General features: G+C 34.9%; 1 long non-coding RNA gene and 1 other non-coding gene across 3 annotated transcripts; one reads left to right on the top strand and one right to left on the bottom strand.

The window, feature by feature from the left end:
- The first annotated feature begins 1,190 nt into the window (after window positions 1-1,190).
- Window positions 1,191-2,881, top strand: LOC145635206 (uncharacterized). 2 transcript variants are annotated; one of them, XR_014113810.1, is made up of 2 exons: window positions 1,191-1,630; window positions 2,419-2,881. It is a non-coding gene; the product is annotated as an uncharacterized LOC145635206 (long non-coding RNA). The 2 variants fall into 2 exon arrangements; XR_014113811.1 differs by having other exon boundaries at window positions 1,191-1,710.
- Window positions 2,882-9,523: 6,642 nt separating this feature from the next.
- On the bottom strand, window positions 9,524-9,630 carry LOC145637474 (small nucleolar RNA R71). Its single transcript, XR_014114255.1, has one exon. It is a non-coding gene; the product is annotated as a small nucleolar RNA R71 (small nucleolar RNA).
- Between the last annotated feature and the right edge of the window lie 2,917 nt (window positions 9,631-12,547).

Below are 12,547 nucleotides of genomic sequence, written 5' to 3'. Positions count from 1 at the left end.
TAATACATTCCCTTAATCAAATCTAAATATATACTCCATATAGTGAAACAATTCGTTTGAAATAATCATAAAGGGACAGAGTGCGAGTACTCGTTAATAAATTGAACAATGACTAATGATATGCCTTGAACAAGTTGTCTCTTCCCTAGCCCGTGACAGTTTTGACAAGATTATTATTGTCCATGCTCAAATAATTAATGTGCTAAATCATAATCCGTCAATACAATGTTAAATCATAAGTAAATTAAACGAATATTAATCTTGGTATATTAATTACATAGTATTATGCAAGAAATTTTATGTGACACTAGACAAATATATTCAATTTAGACATATCCAAAGTGAGTGATGGAGAGAGTGATAAGAAAAATCTTGGGTAAGCCAATTAAATGCGAAAGTGAAAGTGAGAAAACAACGTTTTTTACTAAAAAGGGTCAAGCTAATATATACGGAGATAAATTTGGTTAAATTTTAGTGGTACATTACCTGTCACAAATCACAATTGTATAGTAGAAATTGTTGCACTATTACCTACCTACCATTTTTAACAATAATGACTAGAAAAAAAAATTAATGACTTAGGTAATACCGACAATTAATATGTAATGATAGTGAATCATTTTTAGATATGTATTTTAGCAATAACAAAATTCATTTTTTTGTACAATGTCAAAATAGTAATGATATATAAATAAAGTTATTTACTTGAATTGCTTCTTAAAAGTTACTTATTAGTACTTAGTTTAAATTGATTTGTGATAATAATTTTAATATAACTCATTTAAGAAATTTTGAATAATTATCATGGTTGATAATTGATAGATCGATGTGAGGGTGGGGCTAATAAATAGTGAACTAACATGAGAGACAATTTTTTTTAATAAAATAAATACATTATATATATATTTAACTGCATCAGGATCAATAATAAGCTTTATTCTCCGAACAAAATGATTAAAAATAAAGTAAAAAAGTCTCGACGTATTAGAAATAATAAGAAATACATGGATCGTGTTGTTTTATGTTGTCCTTGATTGAGTTAATAAGCATTTTTAAATAGTGTCGAGTCGCTGTTATTGACCTAGTATTTTCTATACCAACAACTTGCACTCAAATTAAATAAAAGAGATTTCCAGCTAATCTATAACATTAAACAACTAATAATGAAAGGTGCAAAAATAATGGAGAATGTGGTCCTCGGACATTGTTGTCCTTGTTTCACCATATAATCTCATTTTTATTCCTTTTTCTCAAGTTAGATAGCTAAGTATGTTGCCTTTATATATATATATAATTAAAAGCCTTAAATCAAAGCTATCTTGCTTTTTAATTTGATCTTTTTCCTACTCAACGTTATATTTATAGCTACCACTAACACTACAACTCTCTTCACTCTTGCTTGTTTTGCATTTTTGTAAGGAAAAAAAATTATGGAAGGATATAGTAACGATGATGATCTAAGGGGTGGATCCCTAGCTAATATTGTCTATTGCCAAGCAGACAATTGCACGGCTGACTTGACCGAGGCGAAGCGCTATCATCGGCGTCACAAGGTATGTGAGTTCCACGCCAAGGCTCCGGTTGTCATCGTGAACACGAGTCACCAACGATTTTGTCAACAATGCAGCAAGTGCGTAACAACACTCCTCCTCCTTCACACCCAGAAATACTTCTACGCTATATCTCGTGTGTGTGTGAGCAAATTTTTAGGTACACCTACGTACGGATATGTGCTCCTAGGCGACTAGCAACAACCATCAAGGAGTCGTCGATCCTTTTTATTTTGATCTTTAACTCCTTGATTAATTGTTGCGACATCATCTAGGTGCAAGGTATACCTTACAGGCTTACAGGGTTTTTTTTTTTTAATTAGTATGTTTACCACGCATATCACAAACATATATATAACTAAATTATACAAGTATTTCTAGCTAGTATCATTTCCTCAAATGCTTAATATAACTCCAATAAATGTGTAATTGTTGACATTGACTCTTCAAAGGTGACTCCCAAAGCGAGGCTTAGTCACTCATCTCTGTAGCACGGCTGTCTTTTCATTTTGTCAAGAATGGTTATGCTCTGCTAAGTATTAGATTAATTTGAACTTTCAAATTTCAAATTTACAACAATAACAATTGAAACCTATTTCATTACTCGGGAATTGGGAGAGTAAATTAAATTAGTATAAAAAACATGACATAAAAGTCCTTTAATTTGTACATTCTTAAACGTAGCCTACTTCAATTCAATGCATTAGTAAGGTTTAGAGATGACATTTACTAGATGTATGATTATCAAGTTCAATCTAAGCAATAGCTTGTTAAATTATTTACATGTACACTAACATTAATTTGAATTCTTCACTATACTAGCATTATAAACTTGACATATTCTAATTAGTGTATTGGTGTTAGCTAGGTTCCATGACCTATCAGAGTTCGACGACACGAAAAGGAGTTGCCGGAGGAGACTAGCAGGACACAACGAAAGGAGACGGAAGAACTCCTACGATGTTTCAGGAGAACCCTCAGCAGTCTAAGGCTAAAGAGGGCAAGAGAGATCGATCGAGAAACCGGCCTGACGCGCAGCGGATCATCAAGGGGATGATTGTGATTATTAGAGATTAAACCATAGATTAGGCCTCCAATCAATGGCATAATCAATGGTTTTTTCTCTAATAGTGATTAATAATCATTCTTTTCAATGCTCTCTATCTTTTGTCAAACCCCATTCCTCTGATGTGTGATCTTTGTCCTACCCTAAATAATTTCCAGTTAAGATTATTTTATGTTTTTTTTTTTTTTTTTTGACAAGAAGATTATTCATGTTTTTTTTTTTTTTTAATTAATATTGTGTGAAATTCTTATGTTTTTGTACGTGACTAATTTCCATGCATAATCAAAATGCTTCATCCTAAGGTCATTTCATGTACAATTTTTATTTTTCCCGTAATTAATCAATTTTTTTCCCGTAATTAATTAGGTTAGAACACAACAAAAGATAATATAGGAATCTATCGAAATAGTTTGTTTTCTATGAATAACATATGAAGAAAGGGACATGATTAAATATACATATGTAATTATAAATCATACTAATTTCCAAATTAATAATCATGTCACAATAAAGGCAAGAAAAAGATGCTAAAATTAGAGATTGTGATTTTAATTTGGAGCAAACTATATTACTTGAAATTATTATATTGTCACTTACTAATATGTAATCATCATATTATTGGTTTATTATATTAGTCGTCAATTTAGAATAAGAATATGTAAACCTAATTACTTCATCTTTGTTGTATGTGTGGATAACTGGATATTGGATAGAGGTAAATGGACTAGGTCGTTTTACAAGCTGGCAGTCTGGCCTAGCTTAAGTTGGTAGATGGGGGGACCAAGTCCAACCTGTAAATTAAAGCAAGTAGGATGGTTGGTCTAGATTGGTTAGTTGGTTAGGGTCGATTCATAAGGCGTGATGGGTGGAGAACCATGCATGACCAATGCATGAAGTAACAATATAGGAATGATCCCAAGTCTTAACCAGGTTGTTTTTAAGGCATAGGCTAACGAGCGCCTAGAGGCATTAGATAAGAGAGCTAAATATGGAAATATTAGAGTAAAATTAACATAAATTACACCGATCAACTCGTGATTCTGTCATGCATTCCGAACTTAATACCAATACTATTTTAAATAATATATTAATTAGTTATCTAACGTCCCAAGACGCTTGTTAGCATGATTTTTATTTATTTTTTTTCTTTTTCATCAAGATAATTACTTACTTAGGATCGGATAATCAGGCTATGACAGATTGATCAGACATGCGGGGTACCAATTTGCACAATCTTGGCTCATGATCTTCTCACAATTTAGACTGGTTCGAATTCTTGGAAATTGGGTAGGTTAATTTGGGCACCATATATACATGCCATAATTTATAGAACGTATAATAGGTATGATTTTGGTACTCAATGTATACGGAGTATTTGAATTGTACTAAAATTGTTTTGAAGTTCTAAATTACTCATTGACTAGATAATTTTTTTACGTACAAATAGAAATTAAACATAATCTATACATATTTACTTTTTACTACCTCCTTTTTGAGGTAAAGTTTTTCAACTTTAACTATAAATTCAAATTAACATCATACTGAATGTATCAAATTGATATCATATACTTGGAAGAATTTTGTAGCTACCTCAAGATATATGTATAAATTAACTTGAGAAAGAAAAAAAAAATCTACAAATATAATTAGATATATTAATGGTATAAGGCATGCGAGAAGACCATTAAAAACAAAGTGTAATCATAAGAGACAGATGAAGTATATATGTTTTATCACTATTATGATCGTCGATACTCATCAATATTATTAGTACTAAAAGGGTAATCACTTCATTGTACTTGTATGAACCAAAGTCTCAACCACCTTTTTTATTTGTATATAGGATAATTTGCCAATTACTACCGCAAGTTAATACCACTTTGTAAATTACTATCGCAAATTTAAAAAGTTGTGAATTACTACCGCAAAAAAAATTTAAGATGTTGCGATTACTACCAAACCCCCATTAAACCCAACTATGACGTCATTATATCCCTTTAACCCATGTTTGACCATGGTTAAGGGCTTTAACCAGCCCCCCCCCCAAAAAAAAAAGAAAATGGGTTAGGGATATAATGACGTCATGGTTAAGGGCTTTAATCCATGCTTGACCATGGTTAAGAGCTTTAACCATGTGTTAAAGTGATATAATGACATCATAGTTGGGTTTAATGGGGGTTTGGTAGTAATCGCAACATCTTAAAAAATTTTGCGGTAGTAATTCACAACTTTTTAAATTTGCGTTAGTAATTTACAAAGTGGTATTAACTTGCGGTAGTAATTGACAAATTTTCCTTGTATATATGACTTTTCGTAAAAACTAATCAGCACATTACATATACCATAATTGACATAGTACAAATAATACTCCCTTCGTCTCCTAATGTTTGTCGTCACTTTTGAAGAAAAAAAATCATGAAAATTAAGGAGAAATTAAGGAAGTACAATGAAAACTTAAACCTAATCATTTCAAAAAAAAAAAAAAAAAAAAAAAGAGAGAGAGAGAGAGAGAGAGAGACAAAGTATTTTGCAATTATTACAGTCGGTTTTCAAGAGAAGACCTTTGGTTTTTTTTTTTTTAGCTTTGTTAAACAGCCAATGAAAATCAATCCACCAACAGGGTCAAGAAATCAACAAAAGTCTGCAACCAACAACACGGTCAACACATCAACAACAGCCAGTAGGCACCATTTAACCAACAAAATGGTGAAGGCCATCATCAGCATATGAGGCTCAATAGTGGGGACAAGTTCAACATATTGATATGGCTGCTGACCGTATCAACAGATGAAAAGCTTAAACGTGGATCCATTCAAAAAGGTGCCACTCATTTCAATCTATCAAAAAGAACCATGCTCAGAAACATGAGAGGAAGACATGCACAGAGATATCAATCATGAGAGTGTGATTCTTTTGAACCAGGGGACTCACTCATGATCACTGACAGCCTGAAGCACATACATTAACATAAATATATCAATACATACATAGTTAAGAAGACATGAAACATGAGAGGAAGACATGAACAGAGATGCATCCACGCATAATGGCGGAAGGGATATTTGGTCGTTGGACAAACACCCTAAAGTCAAAATACTTAACTAACTACTAACCTAAGCATAATGGTAAGTGAAGGTCATTCTTTCACAAGGACTAAGGGGAACCACCGACAAGTGATAATTATAATAAGCTAGACTAAATCAAGGATTGAAAGTTTATGGACTAACTAGTTTAGACAAAAGAAATGGCAAGAAAAAAAAAAAAAAAAAAAAAAGGTGCTAGGTAGGGATAAATGGGGTTCAACACCAATCAAACCAAATAATCAATAACCAAGGATAAATCATGAACATACATGGGTGATAGAATGAGAACTCAATGTTGTCTTCTTTCAAAGCCACAACACTAAGCATTTCCTAGACCAAAAAACTAACATGATAAGAAATTAAGTCTCAATGATAGGAAGTGGATTTCTAACTCGAGTTTGTCTTTATTTCGATCGTTTCGAGAAAGCTAAAGTCACAAATAATTGAAATTTCTCACCTAAATTATCACACTAAAGCATCCTACTCATTGAAACAAAGCATCCAATAGTTATGAAAAATACATAATTCAATTGCACAAGAAGGGACTCACTACCAAATGCCATCTTTCAATGTGAGTAAGGGAATGAACATATGAGCATAAAGTGGCCACCAAAATACACATGTAACAATCAATTCAAGCACAAAAAACTATCAACCCAAAGTAAAATAACATGAATAAATCCAAATTAATCAACCCATGGCTTAGTTGGGTTTTCACCCAACCCCTAGCTAAGTAACTACTCACAAATCATGGATAAGACTAACATTCTAACACTGAACATGCAAGAACAATTAACAAGGATTAAGAGAAAATTAAGATTCACAAAATCATATAAAAATAGAAAATTAAGAAGAGAAGAGAGTAAGAGATTACTACTTGAAGCTTCAAAGTTAAGAAGAAGTGTTGAAATTGTGAGAATAAAGCTTGAAATTATCTTCTACAATGCTTGAGTTTGAGAGATTCAAACTAAAATAACTAATTAATTAAAGATCTACATTGTTAATTAAGAGGAAAAGCCTAAGAAGACTAAGGGAGAAGAAGATCTCCCTTACAAATGAAGCTAAAGGGGTATTATATAACCCCCAAGTAAAACGACGTAGAAAACAAGAATCGACTTGTCTACAGGTCGTCACGGACATATAGACCTGTTAAAATGAAAACAGTAGCTACTGCCTGATCTTGCATGGATGTGCATCACTTGGCACGGATGTGCAAGTCTTTGCATATACGTGCAACTTTTTGGCACGGACGTGCATCTTTTTATGGAGAAATAGCTTCATTTCGAAAGGTCAGAACTTCTTCATTACTCATCGGAATAATCCATGTGACCTGTCGTTGGAAAGCTTTCTCTTAAGATGAACTTTAAATTCAAATTGAATAACTTCAAAATATTGAGTAGAACAAAAGTTATGGTCATTTGAAGTTGACCTTAGTGCAAAACTCTTTCCAAAACCCTTCCAATGCTCTTATTTCATGATATATCTATTTTATATAGTATTTTACCCCCGTCCCTTGGTCGTAATTAGTAGTGTTTTTGGCTCTTTTGGGCCACTTTTATTATTAATTTGTGTTTTCTAGTGTTTTCGTAGTTTTAGTTGTATTTTACAGGAAAGTGCACTCTTGGAGCATTTTCCCAGGCTTTATGGATCAACTACGGAAGCTAGAAGGACACGACCACTTTTGAAGCCCAGGATCGGTGAGAGCCGATGATTAAGGGCTCGGTAATTGGAATCCCGAGGCTTTGGACCGAGTATTCAAGACCCGAAGAGGAAATCCGGGTTGGGCCGAGAAATCAAGCCCAATCGAAGTCTGAGCCTCAAAGTGAAGCAAGGGCCCGATCGGGCAACCTCTAGCACGATCGGGCGCGGCGCTGCTGGTGCTGTAAGTGGCTCATAGCGCGCCCGATCGTGCGAGCGTCTAGCACGATCGGGCGATGCTGCGGAGGAGGAACGCGAAGAAAAAGGCGGGCCCGATCGGGCGGCCCTTCGCCCGATCGGGCGCGTGTTTTTATATAGCCTGATTAGTTTAGTTTTAATTTTGTTTTAGGAAACGTTTATATACGAGTTTTGTACGGAATTTGGATTATCTTCTTTCTTAGACTTTCTCTCTCTACTTAGGATTTTTCTCTCTCTTAACTTTTCTCTCAAACCTTGTTCTTGATTATTTCCATTAATACAGATTAGTTTGGTAACGATTTCTCTTCTCTTAATCTTAGTTATTTATTTTACTCCTTCCATCATGACTTGTTTTATTGCTTTGATTAGTTTAGTTTTTACTATGTGTGAGTAGTTTTCTTTCTAGGGTTATGGAGATCCATAAATAATATGAAGGGGTAATTTATTGTTGTTGATTGTCAATGCTAGATTAATTTCCTATTGATTGATTTAATGCTCTGTGACTAGATTTGCGCAGATCTTTTATGCACGAGTTTAACAATATTGATTCGAGATTCGACAAATGAGAATTGATGTTTAGGTCTAGTTTCAATAGGCAGGTTAATTTATAAATGGTTAAGTCGAGATTCGAGAGATGAGATTTAATACCGGTAAATTAATTATGTGATTGTAATACGTAGCGAAAGCCCTTTACAATCTGGTTAATTGATGCATTGATGATTGACTATTATTGATTATTAATATTGCATGATAATTTCTTATTGAATTGTTTTAACGTTTTACAATTGCGGCTTGTAAAAGTATAGCAATATTGAATTGATGAATCGAGCAGATGTTGATTTGATATTAAAGGCTATTTTCAATAAGAACTTAGATCTAGTAAATTGCGAGAGCCTGTTAGATCTATGTTGATTAATAAATTGCGAGAGCCTGTTAATCATGTTATTTATGCAATGTCAATGATTGATTACTATGTTTTACCCTGGAGTATTATTTATTGGTGAACCTATGCCCTAGAGCCTTTTATATATTGTTTTCTTCCTATTCTCAATCTTAGTAGTTTAGTTTCTTATTCAAATATAGATATTGGTTACTTCATAATCTAGATTATTTTAGTTAATTAGGAATAGAAAGACTTGTTTCCCTGTGGAGATCGACCCTACTTCCCTATCTGCTTTAGTTAGAGGACTTAAGAATTATTTTTTATTAGAGGATACGACTTTACCCTGTCAAAATTTGGCGTCGTTGCCGGGAAAACGATTTTATTTTTATTTCTGATTGTTTTTGTAGTCTAGATTATTTTCCATTTGTCTCAGAGAGCATTAGTTCTCTGAGGCAAATCTCATATTTGCTTCTAGTTTTTGTTTATGCCCAGGTGTTCCAGATCAGGTTACATCCCATTCGATCCTGAGATCGAACGTTCCTTCCATAAACAGAAAAATCTCTACAAGCAAATCCTGGCGGATTCTGGTGATAATAACAATAATCACCGAGATCCTCCAACTGGTTCTAGCGATTCAGAGGTATCATCGGACGCAAAATCAGAGATGACGACTCCAAAGAAGCTTAGTGATTATTCACAACCAAAGCTTACGGATTTTCCACATCTCACCCCCACTCCGTCTCTTGATGGGGTTCATTTTGAAATTAAACCTCAATTTATAACGATGATAGAGAGGAAGCAATTCAGTGGAGCCAAGGGTGAAGACCCGAATCTTCACATTGCCGACTATTGTCAATATTGTAACACCATCAGGCAAGCCGGGGTCACTCAAGACCAAATCAGGGAGATTCTCTTTCCCTTCTCTTTAACTGAAAAAGCTAAATTGTGGTTTAATGGCTTAAATAGAACTGCACTTGGTATAACTGACTGGGAAACTCTTGTTTTGAATTTTTATAACAAGTATTATCCTGCAGAAAGAACAGCCGTACTACGAAGTGCGATTCAGAACTTCGCCCAAGAAGCCGATGAGTCTTTATATGAAGCTTGGGAGAGGTTCAAGGACTTACAAAGAGAATTCCCTCACCATAATTTAGCGCAATGGCAGTTAATCCAAGCCTTTTATAACGGCATTGGAAATTCCTCTAGAATAATTTTAGATTCTGCAGCTAGCGGGAGATTTATGAATCTTAATGTTGATGATGCAGGTCAGGTTATTGAAGATATGGCAATACATAATTCCCAATATGGGAATCCTAGAGGGTTTGCGAACAAGGGGAAACATAGTGTTGACTCTGTATCCTTTTTGCAAGCTCAACTGACCTCTATTTGCCAAAAAATAGATAATCTTATCTCTGCTAATGTAGCTAATGTTTCTGCGATTAATAATAATTCTAATGAGGCTTTCTGTGAAAATTGTGGTATTGTAGGTCATTGGGAGCAGGATTGCAGGAGTTCCGTGGAGCAAGTTAACGCCTTTCAAGCCTATAGGCAAAATAACCCATACTCCAACACCTACAATCCTGGGTATCGAAATCATCCGTGCCTTTCCTACCGGAGTACTAATGTTCAAAATCCACCACCACAAGAACCACAGGCGCCACAGCAACAGCAGCAGAAATATTATCATCCCAATGCTGGCCAGAAGAACCAACCACAACAACCCTCCTCATCTTCTGACCCTTCTCTGGTGGAAATTAGAGCAATGTTGGTTAATATGCAAAAGCACATGGAGAGTAGAGATGCGACAATTGATCAAATTCTAGCACATAATAAAATTGTAGATAATCAAATTGCGCAACTTTCCGCTACTCTACAAGCCCGCCAACAGGGAGCTCTGCCGGCACAGCCGACCCGGCCTACAGATCAAGCATTTGCAATTACTCTAAGGAGTGGTTCAAACTATGAAGGGCCCCCTATGCCCAAAGTTGATGAACCTGTTTTATTAAATAATGCTAATCTTGATTCTGTTAAATCAAACAATGTAGTTGATAGCCCTCCAGGGCTAAAGGATAGTACTAACACATCTAATTCTACATTGCATGGTACGACTCTAGAGAAGGTGGCTATTCCAGATAAGAGCAATAATGCTCCAAAGCCAATTATCAAACTTCCATTCCCCAATCGTCAATTGAAGACAAACTTGGATAAGCAGTTTGGTAAGTTCCTGGAGGTGGTAAAAGATTTGAAGGTAACAGTTCCCTTCACTGAATTAATCACACAAATCCCCTCGTATGAAAAATTTATGAAAGAAATATTGACGAGGAAAAGGTCTATTAGTGAGGTAGAGACAGTAGCTTTCACTGCAGAGTGTAGTGGCGTACTTCATAATAAGTCTCCACCTAAATTAAAAGATCCGGGTAGTTTTTCTATCCCTTGTCATATTGGCAATCTCTTGATTGATAATGCATTATGTGATTTGGGTGCTAGTGTTAGCGTCATGCCACTATCTGTGTGTTCTAAGTTGAATATGGGTAAATTAAAAGCTACCAATATAACTCTACAAATGGTCGATGACAGGGTAAAGTCGTATCCCCTAATCAAAAATAATTACTTAAATCACTAACTACAGTAGATAGGGAAGTAGGGTCGAACTCCACAGGGAAACAAGTCTTTTTAATTCTAATTAATTATTATAATCTAAATTATCCAAGTAACCAATATTTTTAGGTATGGATTCTATACTACGAAGAATAAGTTTAGGGAGAAAAAAAATCAATAATAAGGAAACCTAGGGTCACAGGTTCACCAATAATTAATATTCCGGGATAAAACGAAGTAATTAATAATTAAAAATGCACAGATAACATGATTAACAGGCTCTCGCAATTTATTAATCAACATAGATCTAACAGGCTCTCGCAATTTATTAATCAACATAGATCTAACAGGCTCTCGCAATTTACTAGACCTAAGTTCCTATTGAAATTAGCCTTTAGTATTAAATTAACATCTGCTCGATTCATCAATTCAATATTGCTAAACATTCACAATCAAATTACATCTGCTCGATTCATAATCTAATTGCAAAATATTAAAACAATTCAATAAGAAATTATCATGCAATATCAATAATCAATAATAACAAATTATCCCTTCATATTAATTATGGATCCCCATAAACCCTAGAATGGAACTACTCACTAATCATCATAATTAAGTCAATCAAGTAAATAATTAAAATCATAATCAAGAAAACAATTAAAATAGCTGAAATTAAAAAGGGAAGAAATTGTACCAAAAATAAATCTGGAATTAAAGGGAGTATTAAGAACAAAAGTTTAGAGAGAATTTATGAGAGAGAAAAAATACTAAGTAGAGAGAGAAAGTCTAAGGAAGAAGGTCACTAATAATTCCGTACAAAACGTATTTAAACCTCTCCTAAAACAAGAATTAAAACTAAACTAATCAGCTTCTAAGAAAACACGCGCCCGATCGGGCGAAGGGTCGCCCGATCGGGCCCGCCTTTTTTACAATGCCCTTTACTGATGTGCCGCGCCCGATCGAGCTTAGCTCACCCGATCGGGCGCGCCTCTTCCTTGAGGGTCCTTATGCGCGCAGCCGCCCGATCAGGCGTATGCTTGCCTGATCGGGCCCGGTCTTCTTCTTCGAGGCTTGAACTTCGATTGGGCTAGATTTCTCGGCCCAACCCGGATTTCCTCTCGGGTCTCGAATACTTGGTCCAAATGCCTCGTGATCCCAATAACCGAGCCCTTAATCACCGACTCTCACCGATCCTGGGCTCCAAAAGTGGTCGTGCCCTTCTAGCTTCCGTAGTCGATCCAATAAAGCCCGGGAAAATGCTCCAAGAGTGCAATTTCCTGTAAAATACAACTAAAACTACGAAAACACTAGAACACACAAATTAGTAATAAAAGTGGCCCGAAAGAGCCAAAAACACTACTAATAACGACCAAGGGACGGGGATAAAACACTATATAAACTAGACATATCAGCCGACCATTATTTCAAATACCCCTTAGGTGTTTTAGAGGATGTCCCCGTTAGAGTA

This window comes from Chenopodium album, chromosome 6 (assembly GCF_948465745.1).
Source record: "Chenopodium album chromosome 6, dcCheAlbu1.1, whole genome shotgun sequence".
In the NCBI taxonomy this organism is placed as follows: domain Eukaryota; kingdom Viridiplantae; phylum Streptophyta; class Magnoliopsida; order Caryophyllales; family Amaranthaceae; genus Chenopodium; species Chenopodium album.
This window is presented reverse-complemented; position numbering and strand designations above follow the sequence as displayed.